The following is a 16,234-nucleotide window of genomic DNA, read 5'->3' on the forward strand; positions in this document are numbered from 1 at the left end:
TAGCTCCAATGGCAAATCCTTCCATCTCAAAAAAGGGATGTCTAAAGTAAGTAGTATTAATTAACATTTGGCTGTGCCTCACTCTCTTGTTTGCCTACAGAGCAATCATCTAAGGACTTGACACTCAGATAGTTAATGTCACTTGGAGAGTGCAATCCCACTCTGAATAGAACCGCAGACCCTTATAGTGCATCTGTATAAGCATGGCCTGGCACTCATTTAGTATTTTGCAAACATCAAGGAAGAGGGTACTGCTCAGTAATGCAAAATTATTAATACGATTTTTAAGCTGCTAAAAGCATGACATTTTTTAGCAGATATCCAACTTCAGAGAAATAGAAAAGCTTCTATCTCAGTTTTAGGTCTGGAAAAAATACTTGAAACTAGTATCTAGCAGAGCAAGAAATAGGGAAGAACCCTTCGGTGATTTTTAACCAGGAGCTTGATCAACTTGCCAAAATTATTGTGTGACCATCAGCTGTGGCCTTGACTCTGAGAACTGAGAACAGCTCTATTGTTTGTTTTTTATTATTTTTTTTCCATAGGCATAATACTTTCCTTGTTTGCTAGATGTACAAATATACGTGTTTAACTCTTCCCAGTCCTAAGCCACTATCATTGCTGATGACTCATGGCCTGTCTGGAACATTGAGCTGATGCACATCATCTTTGCTGGAAGCCCTGAGCTACAAATGTTAGGCAATGTTTAAGAGATGTAGTTTCCCAGACAGTACGTGTTCAGTTAAATCAAGGCATTAGGAAGAGCATCTCCATAAGACACCTGGGCTCAGAACTCAGATAACTAAAGAAAGCTGCTTTTCTACAGCCTGCACTTGTAGAAAGGGATCCATGATCACTGCTGCAAGAGAAAGAAGAGCGGCCAATTGCCACAGTTGCCCATATTTATGTTTTAGTCTTATTTGCTTTGACACTTTTGACTATCAAAAGTGGCTGGGACTTTAAGAATGATTGGCTTCTCTCTGCCAAATGAAGATGACAACCAGTTAAATTAATAGTCGAAGTACATAGGCCAGCTGTTAACCAGATTTTATCCTCAGCCACATAAAAAGGATGTTTGTTTTCTTTCTTTTCATAATTCTGTCAATACATATTTCATGGAAGATAATGGCCAACGGAGGAACATCTACAAGTATTGTGCACAAGAGATGGAAAAAGTTTTCTGTGCAAGGAGTAGAGAGCCTTAGTCTGAGCAGAATGATTTTCATAGAGAGGATGAGCTAGTGCTACTGTAAATAATGAGCAGAGGGCTCATTCATGGGGAGCTTCTATCACAAGATCCAACAAGATCACAGATCCAAGAAGAACATAAATTAACAAGAGGGAAAAGAAGAGCAAATGCTAGAGAGACAGATTGGCATTTTATGACTAGAATCACAGAATCACAGAATCATCTAGGTTGGAAGAGACCTCCAAGATCATCTAGTCCAACCTCTGACCTAACACTAACAAGTCCTCCACTAAACCATATCACTAAGCTCAACATCTAAACGTCTTTTAAAGACCTCCAGGGATGGTGACTCAACCACTTTTCTGGGCAGCCTATTCCAATGCCTAACAACCCTTTTGGTAAAGTTCTTCCTAATATCCAACCTAAACGTCCCCTGGCCCAACTTTAGCCATTCCCCCTCATCCTATCACTGGGCACATGGGAGAATAGACCAATCCCCACCTCGCTACAGCCTCCTTTAAGGTACCTGTAGAGAGCGATAAGGTTGCCCCTGAGCCTCCTCTTCTCCAGGCTAAACAACCCCAGCTCCCTCAGCCGCTCCTCGTAGAAGAAGGAGAAAAATGAATGGAAGAGAAGATAGAAGATCATCCTTCTCTTCTTCTAGAGGGATAACTCCAAAAGAGCAGGAAACAGAAGCAGAGATCTCTGACACCTTTGGGTCAGGGTAAGAGCTTGATAAGATTAGACAACATTAGGCATTCAAAATGGTGGCAGCAAAAGATGAAAAACACAACTGAATAAAAAAAACATACACAATAATGAGTGTTCTGCACTATCCATATCGCCAACCACATCCAAAAGACATCTGTGTTATTTTCTTTGGGATTCACTGATAAGACGCTCAGTGAGGTACAGAAAGTGAAACTCATCTGGAGCACTGACAAGAAAATTCACAAGTCACTACAAGCTTGGATGAGATCCTAAAATTCACAGCAAGGCTCTCCTAGTTGACTACGATTAATCTGGATTCAGATTAATAACTCTACACAACAGGAAAATTGCTTTCATGATTTACTGGCATCCTAGTGGACGTACAAGACAAGGATAAAGAACTCTTTCCCAGACAGCAGCATCAGAAGCACTTGCCTGCAAGTGCTGAAAAGAAAAGGTGCTAATTACTTTGTGTAATTAAGCCTTAAGAGAGGCATTTATATTTTATGAGCCTAACAGTTGTGAAGCCATGTAACCAGATGAACTATCCCGTGGAGGTCCATAGGACTGTTTATTTGGCTTAAAGATTCATTATTATAATAAATAAATAAATAAATAAATAAATAAAATTACATTTGAATGGAGAAAAGTCTTAGCAAATATTTTCAGAGTAAGAATCCAGCTCTGAAAGGCAATAAAAAATGTTTCTCAGGTAGAAATTTGCTTAATTTTCTTTGCTTTTTATTTTTGCTGCTACCTCTGGTAGGACCTCATTTTTCTTCTCTCCTGTGCTAAGTGCTAAACTGTTTTCTGGTTCTTACTTTTGCCTATTCTTCCCTTGCTAGTTATTTTTTATATTCTATCTGTGATGGCACATTCTGGCTGTCAAGGAATTTCCCTTCCTCTCTCACGCTGTGCATGAGCAACTATCCTAACAACTACTATTTGGGGGAACCAACATTTATACTGGAATTCCTCCAGAATGGTCAAGGATTTTCTTAGTCAAAAAAAAGCATTCTGTCTCGATGACCTGCTGTCCCTTACACTTTCTCTCAGTTACAGCTCTTTGCTGTGAGTCCTAATAAAGAATACTCTGCATGACTGATTCCTTTTTGGATTAGGCTGAACTGCCATTGTCCAAAACATCATATGAAAAACTTTGCTGTACTTGGAGCAATTGCAAAGGCTGTTGCAGAAAACTATTTATTAAACTAAAAGGTATGAAACTTATTGTTGTTTGCACACTGCTGGGTAAAGTTAATTTCTGTTGAATTTAAAAATATGCCAGTTCTTAGGAATCACATTCAATACAAAATACTTTTTATATCTTGTTAGAACAGAAACACAAAAGCTAGAGGAAGAAATGTTATTTACTTCTTTGTGGGATATCTATAATTTAAAATATTTAAGGTATTAGAAATCGATTCTACTTTTAGCACTCTTTTATATCATTCTCCATACCAGAATCTTCCTGCATCTTCTGAGAATAAAATGTCTCAGCAGGTTAGCACAATTTATGTAACAGATTATCTTTTTGTAGAAGTTAGCCACTTTTATACAAAGCAAGGACTGCTCAGACACAAAATGAGCTCATGATAGATTTTTATACTATTGCTATAAAAATACATGTGCATTAAAAATGCATTGTTTAACTTGAAGGCAATAAGTCTATACAATCATTCTTTGCATTAATATATTGTTTTTGTGATGTCTCACAATTTTTTTGTATAGCTTTCTTTAGTGATAGTCACCATAGCATCTGAGTGCCTTATAATCATTAAAATATTTGGATGTACAACTGCAAAGTCGGGAAATATTATTGTTGAGAATTTTCAGGCAGCAATTGAAGCAAACAGTAGCTGTCCAAAATGATCAGTCTCTTTTTTTTGTCACTACCCACCCTGTTGAATGTGCTTATTTTTCTGCTAACAATAAATCCCAAAGGGCATAGCAATCACCAAGACCACTTAGGATGAAGAATACAAATTAAATAACAGAGCAGTCATTCAAAAATACATACACACAAAAGTCATTCCTGGCAAGTTAGTGATTAAACATTAGAAGATTGGGCTAAGGTTCAAATGACTGATAATTCAGTATGCTAATATAATATTTTTGTTTACATGTATTAAGTTTAGGTGGAAATGTGCTATTAAAGCTTCAGGGCACTGATCAGTTACTAAAAAGAGACTAAGTAGGCCAAAGGAGAATTCTTAAACATTTTTGAGCTAATATATAAAAGTCTAGAAGAATAAAAGCACAGGCATCTTAGTACAGACATCATAGTATTTTACAAAAATATTGTTAATAATTCCAAATTCTGGAAAAAGGTAATAGCTAACAGCATACAGTATGAAACAGCTTTTGTTGTTGTTGTTGTTGTTGTTTTAACTTCTAGTGAATTATCAACATCCTTTAAAAGTCAAGAAAACAGATTAGGCTCTATGGGCCAGACCCAAAATTGAACTTCAGCTGGGGACTTAAAATTAGATTTGCATGGACTTTGCAACCTTCCATGCTCAGTTGCTGTCTAGCTCCTAAGAGTCTTTCTGTGCTGCAGGCATTTCAGTCCATTTATCTTCTCATTCTCCAGATTTTTTCCAGTTCCACTACAGTCTTCATAATGCTGAGCAGTTTCATGACTGCCTCACACCTACACCAGAACAAGATATCCCTCACCTTGTTATCAGCAGAAGGGCTCCGTCTCACTGGCAATCTCAGCACCAACTTGCCCTGCAGATGTCTTCCTGAAGCACAGCTGCCAGGGAAGGACATACACATGGCACCTTTTTCTATGTCTTTCTTCTTTAACCATGTCTCAGACTTTAGAGAACAATGTTGGAGAAAGTTATTTCCATTGCTTGGGAACAGCCACATACAGGTGGCTTTCTGAATAGTAGTGTGGTACGTCGGATTCTACTTCAAGGGACAACTCTTTGTAACACTTCTCAGTACTGCTGGGTGTAAGCCTGTGTTTGAAGACTAGATCTCAAACATTGCTGCATCAGATGATTTGAACCTACTCTTAATACAGACATTTCTGATCAAGATAAACCTTGAAAATATTTTTCCGGTCTATCATGTTTCACAAAAGCTATAGAAGCCCCTGAAAGAAAAAAAAAAAAAAAAAAAAAAAGTTGCATTATTAACACCCATACCCAGAGGGTACAGGGAAGGAAGGAACAGGCCTGACTAGTGTGTCTATTCCTATATCATCCTAGATATAACCCATGTTGTAAGTCAAGTGTTGTTGCAGAGATATCCTTTTTATTTCCTTTTTATTTCCATTTTTTTTAAGAAAGGGAAAGCACTCTCCATCTCTCCACAATTAATGATGAGACTAAAAATATCAGTTTCATATATGCACTAGTAAATAATTCACTTCTACATCAACATCAGTCGGTGAGCAATCTCTGCAATTTCTCTGTTCTCTGGAGACTCTCAAGGAAAAATGTTTGCTCAGCTGGAGTGACTGCAGCAGGTAACTGCCTCATATTGATCTGCATTGCCTCAATATCCAGCTAAGGGCCTAAGAGTACAATTTTTCGTTCTTTGTGGTTTGGAGCTATTGCAGCAATACTTCTGTTTAAGCAAACTGACTGTGGTACATTCAGATGGAAGACAGTTAACTGTGATTCTGTTTACAGGCTCCTTTGTAACATGTAATTTACTTATGTGTGTAGTGACTGGAAATTAGCTACGTGAAGACCATGTTGCTCTAACTGCATTAAATTCAGTCGCAGGACAGAAGGGATGACTGAAAAGACATTTTCCCTCCAAAACAGGATCAGAATGGGATATTAAGGACTTGAATGTGTAAGTATATACATGGGAAAAATATAGAGATGCACTGAAAAAATGCTGTAAGAGGCAATGAACAATTGAAGCATGGTGTAGGAGCCATAGTGATGGCCCCATTACAATTCTGTGGCCTAAATAGGAGGTTAATTGCTTCTTGAAATACTTTTTTAAAACTCCAATTTTTCTTCTTCTAAAATCCTCAGGTAAAATTTAAGTAGATTGTGTGCAACAGTTTTGACTTTAAAAAAGTTTTTGAAGACTTTTAGTTTGTTTGTTAGCTCTTCCAATAACGCTTGGTTGAACAGGGATGAGTAAAACAAAGCAGAAAATAACCATTTCATTTCAAGTGAAATACACATTATCAGAATGTGATCTGACAGCGGTGCAGCCTATTCGTAACACCACGTCCTATGGATGGACTGGCTGGAACATCCTTTGCCTTGGGAGTTTCTAACGTGAACAGAGAACACGGTTGTTTTCATGTGAAAAGAAATCACTCAAGTGTTAAGTAATTCCTTCAGAAGAAATCCTGACAAGTCTCTTGAGACCTTAAAAATTTACAGAGGTTTCTCCCCAGCTTTTTTTGTTTGTTTTTGCATTTTGACTAGATAACATGCACTTTATTCTTTATTCTAGTCACATATTAGATGTGTTAAATACAAATTGTGGTTTTCATATGTTTCCAAAGCAACTGGCTCTGGGACCACCTAAATGTTGTCTTTGGTTTTGGTCTGTTAGCAAATCCCCCTATCCAATGTATGCAGCTTCGCATGCCTCTTTTGACAACTCAGGCCTGTGGTTCAGCTGGTACAGTGGTAAATCCAAACCTTTCTGAGTCTGTTTCTGAGAGCTTCATATTTATTTCAAAATGAGAAATGCAGGATCTTCATAGAACATTTTGAAGTCACAACTGCTCAAGATATAAAATCAATACTTGCAGAAATAGAAGTATTTCAAGAGCCACAAAAACAGATCAGATGCGGAGGGGGGGAGGGGGTGAGGAGGAACGGGATGGGATGGGGGACGGGACACGTTCATCACAGTCCTTAGTGCTTCAGTAGAGTTCTCTTGAGTATCTGTCTCCTTGTGGTCAATGTGGCTAAATGTTCAGACATCAGAGTATTATTTTCTTTTAAAAACAATACCTGACATGTCCTGTAACTTCTATTCTTCCTCTAAGAGTCTTTCATATGCAAGTAGGTAAATGGAATTTCTGTCTGATGAAAATATGTGCTTCTGTTTATAGGTCGAGGGTAATGATTATTTCCCTCTCTTTGGCACTATAGAGTACTGCATAAAAAGGACATTACTGCCCTGTAGCCAAGGAGCGAAATAGGGTAAGAATACTTATCTTGTATCTTGACAAATACAGTATTATTTTTCTCAGTCTACTCAGAAACTCTATGTAAAACTTTTGATCAGAAAAGTACTTGTTATATCAAGCATACTGCATCATCCTGATAAACATTAGTAGCAGAAAGATGGGAGCTGTAACTGAAGTACGGTCTCCTTCTGATGAAGCCTGTACCAAGCTGTAAGTTAAGGGTTATATCACTGATTTATTGTGTGTCTTATTATGATATAACCAAATCCTTTTAAAAAATGAGAAAGTAGTCAAGGCCAGGCTGGATGGGTCTTTAGGCAACCTGATCTATTGGAAGGTGTCCCTGCCTGTGGCAGTGGGGTTCAAATCAGATGATCTTCAAGTTCCCTTCCAACTCAAACCATTATATAATTCTATGATATTGTACAAGACAAAATGTTCTGAAAAAATGTGGTATGACAGTTAGAAGTTTCATATATGGGAAACTAGATGTTTACCCCAAATAATCTAAAACACTTCTTCCCCGATAAGTAAGGTTATCTTCTGTAGATGAACTACTTTAAGTGAATGCTAACTGTCTGTGTGTTTTGCTTTTCAGAAAAAAAAAAAAAAAGTGATTTTTTTTTTTCATGTTCAGGTATTTTAACTAATGCTATTACCTTGCTCCTACTGTGGCAACCTATCTTTTAACTGAACAAGTGCAAAATGTTACTGGCTTGACATTTTGAAAGTAAAAAGAAAGAGATATGCAAAAACAAAACAAATTCCTTGTTGTCAAAGCCCTTCTGCTTCAATTTCCTGCTCATTTTGGAATAATTTGCATTCACTACATATCAACAGCAATGGCATAGGTTGCGGGAACAAAAATAGCAAAATAAATAGCTAAATACAAATACATATCTATATAGAACAACAGCAACAACAACAGCAAAAACAAAGAAGATAGTGAGAGGAAACGAACTCCAAAGCTGAAGGTCCTGTTAAGAGCAGTGTTTAGTAAGACAAGTCAATCATAGTTGGCAAGTTCTTACTAGACAAAGGCTCTCTTGAAGATGAATAAAGTACCAAGGTAATAGAATAAAACAATGGATAGATTACTTTTAAGAAGTGAGAAACATATTAGTACCTCAAGAAGTTACTACTTTGGCAAAGAAATTAAACACCTAAGATTAGACTTTGTGACGTTTATCACAGGCAAAACAATGACAAACAATAAAAGTATCTAAACCAACAAAAACTGAAGTTGAACCCCAACCAAACTAGAAATACTCCATGAATATAGAACATCTCATGAAATCAATGAGTTTTCCAGCAAAAATAAAGAGATTTGAAAAGAAATAATGAAATATCAAAGTTATCAAGAAAACTGATCAGTCAGGGACAAAGTTGTTGTGCAATGTAATCTAACATAGAATAAAGGAAGAACTCAAACCAAGAAACCATAAACTAGATTTCAAGAAATAAGACTGTATGATAATTACTTTCAATGTAAGAACAGTAATCAAGCTGAAAAAGCTATTCCCTTACTTTCTTACTAAGCATTGCAGATAACAAGTGCTGACAAATATATCAGAGTAGAAAATTTCACATCTGGTTGTAACATGTAAGCAACAACTCAGCCATTATTCAGGAAAAGACCAAATGGTTTTATAACACCAGAGAAAAGTTTGGGCTCAAAAATAGTATGAACGCTCCAGAGCTGTCCTCAACTGAAGTATCGTACAAGCAGGCAGAGAAATGTAAATGGTAATTTACATACTATGGACATACAAAGAGGAGCGTGAAGTGTACTATATTATGTCACAGTTAGGAGAGAGAAGAAATTGCAAATCACCTATTTAAATGTTATCCCCAATGGATGGCTGTGAAAGTTTGTAGTGTAGCAAAGAAATTTCATTTTTCTCCCTTCCTCTCTTTCTCCCTTCCTCTCTTTCTCTCTTTCTCTCTTTCCCTCTTTCCCTCTTTTCCTCTCTCTCTCTCTCTCTCTCTTTCCTTCTTCCTTCCTCTTCCTTCCTTCCTTGTCTTTTTTTTTTTTTTTTTTTTTTCCGTACTCAGCAGGAAGTTAAGTAGAATCCTCTAACTTCTTCATAACCCCAGTCCACAGTTCCTCCCATCATATATCTTTAGGACTTTTCATGTAGTCTCCCATTCAGTACTGTAATGTAGTTGACCCATTATGGCACAGGTATCATGCTCACCCATGTTTTCTTTAACGTCTGTGAAAGGAAATACTAGCTGAATATAAAAGCAATTAATTCTTCATATAGAAGGTATTCTGAGACAGCTAGACAAGACCTTTCAACTCAGACTTCAGATTTCTGGAGACTTTTGTCATTTTTCATTCCAGCGCTTTTTCTGAAAGTTGTGTAACTGAGCAGGACTTTAATTCTCTATAGGTTCTGGAGCAGCGTGCATTTTGGACACATCTTTTAAGTCTGTGCAACTGCCACTGCAGATGTGTGTGTTTATAAATAAAGCTGAACAAAGAAGCAATAACATCCTTTCGGAATAGGGCTTATTAGCATTTTGATGGTTTCTTTATCCCGGGAATAGCCTTTTGCTTTTGGCCTCTTCCTTCTATTCTCCATCCTGAATCTGTCATTTATTTCTCTAATAATTAGAATTTATACTGAGCAATCAAGGCTTAGGTTGTCAAGGCAAAAAAAAAAAAAAAAAAAAGTAAAAATGAATTGTAACATGTTCTTCCTGCAGATAAGAATAGCATATATTTGCTTTATAAATCATGTTTGTAATATGTAAATTGCTAGTAACATCAGATTGTGAAGAGTGGATGAAAAGCTCTAAAATTTCAAATTTTCTAAAGCCATGAATAATCTCCTCTAGGAATAACACTGATGATATTTTTAGGGGGACAAAATTAATTTGGCTATGTAAAATAAAAATGAATATTAATATTTTATGAAAGCGGTTAGGCTTTTAAATGAGTAAGAGGCAGCATTCACTGAACCACCACCACAATAGGACTGTAACTGAATAAATAACAAATACACTTGGATTCCTGATTACAAGCATATGATACATGACTTTCGAAGCAGTAAAAAATCTATTAAATAAGAAGTAAGGCAATAATATTTTAACATTATTTCTGTTATCATATAAATTCATTATAATGCAAAGTTATCCACTTCATTGAATAACTTTAGAAGCTGCTGCTAATGTTCAATATTGTTGCCTCTCATTATTCTATTTTATTTACTGCAGTAAAAGTTATTATAAGGAATAACTTGTGGAATAACTTTAAGAAATAACTTTAAACATGTGTCATCCTTTAACAAAGAAAATCTTCTTAGATTAATAGCTTGACATAGGTTAGCAGGTCTTATAGGCAAAATAAATAGGGCAGAGTACAGTGTTTCAAAGCAAAAGGAATTACAAAATCATGTCACATTTTAAAAAGTCATAGAAGGAACAAACTTATTGTATTAAAAATCAAACTTTTTTTGTTCCACTTTTTAAGGTTCCAGATGCATCCAGTTTTACAAAGAGGATAGAAAGACTCTGTGTTATACTTGGTAGTATATTGCATATGATTGTCAGGAGCAGCTGTCACTTGAAGGAAAATGAAATATCAAAGCCAATGGGGGGGGGGGGGAACAAAAAAAAAAATACAGCTTAATTCACTCCACTTTGAAGCTCTTCTCTCACACCTTTTCTCTGGAGTTACTGATTCTTCAGGCCCTCAAGTCTTGCAGGCAGAGTAAGGTAAGTTTCCATAATGTATTAAGAAAAGAATTAAATATATTCTAAGAATTGGAACTCCAGGTTTCTAATCACTGCTTTTTTTTGCTTATTTCTGTTATAGAATAATAGAATTATAGAATCATAGAATCATTAGGGTTGGAAAAGACCTTCAAGATCATCTGATCCAACCAGCACCCTAGTATCAATCTCATCCACTAAACCATGTCCCTAAGCACCACGTCCAGCCTTTCCTTAAACATCCCCAGGGACGGTGACGCCACCAGCTCTCTGGACAACCCCTTCCAGTGCCTGACTACTCTATCTGAGAAGAAAAGTCTCCTAATTTCCAACCTAAACCTTCCCTGGCGCAACTTGAGACCATTCTCTCTAGTCCTATCACTAGTTATCTGCAAGAAGAGGCTGACCCCCATCTCCCCACAACTTCCTTTCAGGTAGCTGTAGAGAGCAATGACACCAGGCAAGCAGCTGTGTCTTATGAAGCTCTTACAAGTTGGGGAAGCCAAGGGAGATGGTGAAATACTGATTTTTACTACCTTACTTGTCCTTCTTAGTGAAGTTATTGACTTTGTTCAGTGCCTCAAATCTGCTCTGTATTGCTTCTGTGTTTTTCTCCTAACAGAAGATGGTGGTTATGCTTATTTTTTGTCTTTCTCCTGTTAACTGATGCAGCATTATTTTTTCTTTTTCACATTCATTATAGCTAATGTCACTTTGCCAAGGCAAACACTTGGGTGCAGCAGATTAGCAACTGGGAGCCTCAGTCTTACAAAAATATAATGAAAAAATGACAGAAACCTCCAGAAATATATAGAAAGGTTTAACCGTGGGCTATTTTTCCAAAACACGTCATTCAGCAAACAGCTTCCATGTTTGGGAGAGGATGAAAGGATGGGAGCTCCCATGAAAGGATGGGAGAAAACTGAACAGTGAGCAAGTACCTGCTGGAGGAGCGTGATATCAGGAGTCAGTGTGGGAGCCCAGAGGTCAACTGAGGAGCCAGAAGACATGGGAGCCTGCTTTGCTATGCAGATTTACATTAAAAGGTAGCAGTTGTTTTTCAAATGATTAGTCTGTGAGTATAGAACAATGATATATGGCTTTATATCACATGAATACTCCTCTGTGATTAGAATAATATGTAATGTATGCAACTGCACAGAGTTCAGCCAGAAATCTTAAAAGAAATCTTATATATCTTGCTGGAACCCAAAACAAGAGCATGGCAGAACTGAGTTTACTTTCAGCTATAGTATAAACATTTGTTTCTAGGGAAGTGTCATCAGATGTTTTGACTGTAGGCCTATATACCATCGATGTTATTATTCAGGATATGTTTTATGTCATATACTTATCGATTTAACAAATCTTTCAACTGTGCATGACCATTTCATGAGACATCCATGCAGCTATATCTTGTTTCTTTATTTATTTTGTCATGCTGAATACAATGACATGCTTCATCTATCATTATTTATTCAAATGAGCTTCCAGGATAAATCTTGAATAGTTAAAGTCTCTAAGGAACTCTTCAGAGTCCTTTCTCTGCATGAGAGAAAAGTCATAGGCAATCATTAGCTGAACATTGGTCAGGAGGGAAACTTCCATACAAAACAATGTTTAAGCACCAGGTTGAGAGAGAAATAAGTGTTTGAGAGAGGTAAGTCCCATCCGGTAAAAGGATACTGTTTTGTTCAGATGTTTCCTTCGTCTTAGATATGTGGTAAAAATATCCTTCCATAAAGCATATAGTTTGCTTTCTATTCAGTGCAATGTTGCTACTCATATACAACAGGGAAGAGCTGACATTATCATTTCTTTAATTACTGCAGGGAAGGAAAATACATTATTAGTGCCCCAAAATGCCTTCTCACTTGTCCACAAACCACTTTCAAGTTGATTCATCAGGCAAGAATAAATGTCTGTGATAAATCTTTTCTGCAGTCAATGTTTCCTCATGCATTTGAAAGAGAATGACTTTTATATAGAGACAAAGCCATCACACCTAGACACACAAGCAAACACACACACAGGTCTTTGGAGGTGAGAGCAGGGAGTGAGGCTGCAGCTTTGCTGCTTGGGCTTATGCCAGGAGAACTCTGCTGTCACAGATCTCCCATTCAATCTCTTGTCCTGACCCCTAACCATATTTTCATTTTGACAAAAAAAAAAAAGTCATTAAATGATCACTCTTGCTGACCCTCTTTGCCCTCCAGATACTGCCAGCACTCATAGTTACACTAAGATTTAACCGCACATCAGAACTCTGAATTTTGTTCTGCTATGGTGTTTCTTCATGTTGGAGTTTTTCTCAATTACAATATTTTTCCAACTATTATATGTTTATCTCAAAGCACCAGAGAAAATATCTTCTGCTAATATCTGAACACCAAACAATGATATCTAAAAAAAATTAAGAACTTACTTTCCCCTTCAGAGAGCGGAAACGAGATAGTGGGGATCAGATATTATTAATTGTTTTTGTAGAAGGCAATACAGGTATATATCAACATTCTTTTTAGTAGTATAATGTTTAGTGGACACATGGATAAAAGGCAATTGAGTTGGTCAGCCTTAGCTCAGAACAATTGACTCCTACAAAACAAACAACCACCACCACCACCACCAAAACACTTTCTTTTCTTACATATTTATCTGTGGAGTATTTTAAGAGAGGTTATGTGAGTCAGAATGAATTGAACCTTGAAGGAGACAAGTACTTTTCTCAAAAACTACTAACTACATTTTATGCTACATTATTTGAAAGTACCAAAATATTTTCTAGATGCACAAAACAGCTGAAAGGATCAGTAAAGTTTGCGTGTTTTACTGTGTCTAAGCTATTTATTAATGGCAAACTGAAGCCCAAAGTAACCAACAGAAGCATTATAGTTACTTAAAAAGTGAATTAGATTATTGAAAGAATAGATGTCAAGCCACTCAGGAAGTGAATTCTCCTCCAGTTCTCATAGCTGAATTTCAAAAATTAAACTTAACTGCTTATACACATTCTATGTTCACTATTTACTTGCAATAAATGTTTCAGTCTTCAGAAAGACATGCTATTTTGCAAGTTTTGTATTTACTGAAGTATTTGACTATACACAAAGAAAGAGTAGGATGCAAAATGAGTTCTACTCTGTCATCTTATGGAGTATTTTTACCCTTGTGTATTAAATATTCTAGTCAATAATACTGAACATTTGTTTTGTATGTGAGTTGTTATTGGTTTGATTGTTCTTTTTCTTTTTTCTTTTTTTTTTTTTCTAAAGAAAAGAAACGGTTTGCATTTAATGTCATTTTTAAAAATGTCAAATTGAATGCTTTCATTCTTGCATTTAGAAAGAAGGGTTGTGCAGCCATGATTGTGCATATGAAGGCTGAAATGCAGACCAGTTAAAAGGACTTCTGGCTGCACAGCAGTGTCCTGGAAAGTGTAGGCATGACTTTGGACAGTTTAGCACACATCTGGTTCATATTCAGGTAGTTTGCTTTCAGAAACTGATGTTCCAGCCACAGCCTCTGGGGAGAGAGCACAAAAGTCACACTGCCTCCGCGTCTAAACTCTGACTTCTTCCTACCACTGGCATTGAATCCCAATTCTTCTGCCACTTGCCCAGCTCTGTGCTGTTCTTTGATTCCAGGTGCTAAGAGATTTCTGTCTTGCAAAATCATTTCCTAGAGTCAGAGACAATCAACTGTGTCCGGTGAAGTGGAAAACTAATAAGACAGACACCCTGGTGGAGCTCCTATACAAAGTTATCCCATTATTTCTGAGAAAATGAAAAAAAAAAAAAAAAAGAGAGAGAGAGAGAGAGAGAGGTTACTACAGAAATATCTATCATCACCAGTCACTGTCTTCTTTGTCCATGTGGTACAGCTAGGCAGGAGTTAGTGACGTAAATGTTTTGCTGAATTTGGGATGGTTTTGGATGTTAGAACTCTTAAAAGAAAGACAACAAAATTAGGGGTCATTAGTTTTAAGACCAGAAGTTCTGTTTTTGTAACTCGCACCTAGTAAAAGCAGCAGAAAATGTATTTGTACTTTGTGTACTCGGTTGTACAGGATGTTCACAGGATGTATGACTGAGTTCCCCACCCAAACAGAGCTGATTTGGATGATAAATTGGGAAAATTGTCATACTATTTTCACAAAGTGCTCTTTGTTCATTTTTCATTTTTATCTCAGAGAATATTAAAGGTCTTGAAGGAGCCATGGCTTTATTCATACAGCTTGTTGAAGAAGTAGGAAAGCTTAGTGCAACAATGTCTCTAAGGGGTATGCTCTTAAGGTAGCAGGTGTTGTGAGTAATAAGGTTATTACGTGATTTGTATTTGGGTTAAACTGCAACATGGTGAAATGTAGGTGCTACAGGTGTTTCCTGAAGGTTGATGAAATGTGCTGAGAATTTTAAGAAGATGAATCCAGCTTTAAATCCAGCTTGAAAACAGAATTAGACCCCAAAATGTACATTCATGATTAGTTTTTATTTTTGAAGCATTACTGTATGTTGGTTGGTTACCTAGATTTCCTTCTGCATTCTTAGTTTGTGTAAAGTTGGCATGGAACATCTGAAGATGTTAGAGATTATATTTCAATGCTTACACTAGAATCTCCACACACTGAAAAATGTATTCCATTTTTTCTCTATTTACTTCATCCCATCCCACACAAGTTCTTGTTATTGCACTCTTCCCCAGGAAAGGAAGAAATACATTTCATGCAGTCATCTAAAAAATATCAGTAGAAGGTTATGGAAGATTTCTTTTTCTGAGCACTGGGGAGGGAGAAAGGAACTCCTACTGCTCTAGTTTTAATCTCCCAAAACAGGAAATGGAAACAATAGAACAATAGTTAATGGGGAAGCCAATGAACAACAACAGTGACGTTGCAAATAATTAACTGTCATATACAATGTTCTGTGTTTCTTCATTAAATGTTTGCTTTTCACTTGGACATTAGATCAGATTTTTAGAATTTTTTCAATGTGCATTTACAACTCCACACAAAATGAAACAATCAAACAAAAAAAGCCAGATGATATGTGGAATCAAGCTGTTACATTTGATTGTGCTTTGGGAATATGAACATCATCTGTCACTGCATTTAAAAAAGGTATGAGAAGAAATTTTCTCATCAGACAGTATGTGCTGAATAAACATTCAGCATTTGAAGTGAAGAAAACAGACCTAGCATAATTAAAAATTATCTTTCATTTGTAGGAAATCATAGAGAAGTAAAATAAGAGCATATATCAAATAATCATTACCACAGAAGATAAACAGCATTTGAATCTGTTTTTCACTGAAGATAGATTTCTATCAATACAGGAAAATAAAAAATAAATAAAATCAACCTATCCCAGCAGATTATTATCCTTTGAAAACTAGCTAATCTTACAAATGTGTTTTATATGTTCTAAATATTTTGCACATGTGTTTACCAGGAATTTGTTTCTCCAGTGTTTCCATGCACTGAGTTTTTACTC

General features: G+C 36.4%; 2 long non-coding RNA genes across 6 annotated transcripts in view; one reads left to right on the top strand and one right to left on the bottom strand.

Annotated features, from left to right (window-relative positions):
* LOC308193923 overlaps positions 1-16,234 on the bottom strand; it is an 82,179-nt gene that overhangs the window by 33,269 nt on the left and 32,676 nt on the right. The window lies entirely within an intron of this gene.
* LOC308193924 lies at positions 2,059-14,580 on the top strand. 3 transcript variants are annotated; one of them, XR_013950062.1, is made up of 4 exons: positions 2,059-3,118; positions 5,584-5,716; positions 6,948-7,038; positions 11,180-14,580. It is a non-coding gene; the product is annotated as an uncharacterized lncRNA (long non-coding RNA). The 3 variants fall into 3 exon arrangements; XR_013950063.1 differs by having other exon boundaries at positions 5,638-5,716; XR_013950064.1 differs by lacking the exon at positions 2,059-3,118 and having other exon boundaries at positions 4,311-5,716.

Source organism: Anser brachyrhynchus (assembly GCF_964034855.1).
Source record: "Anser brachyrhynchus genome assembly, chromosome: 4".
NCBI classification, from domain to species: domain Eukaryota; kingdom Metazoa; phylum Chordata; class Aves; order Anseriformes; family Anatidae; genus Anser; species Anser brachyrhynchus.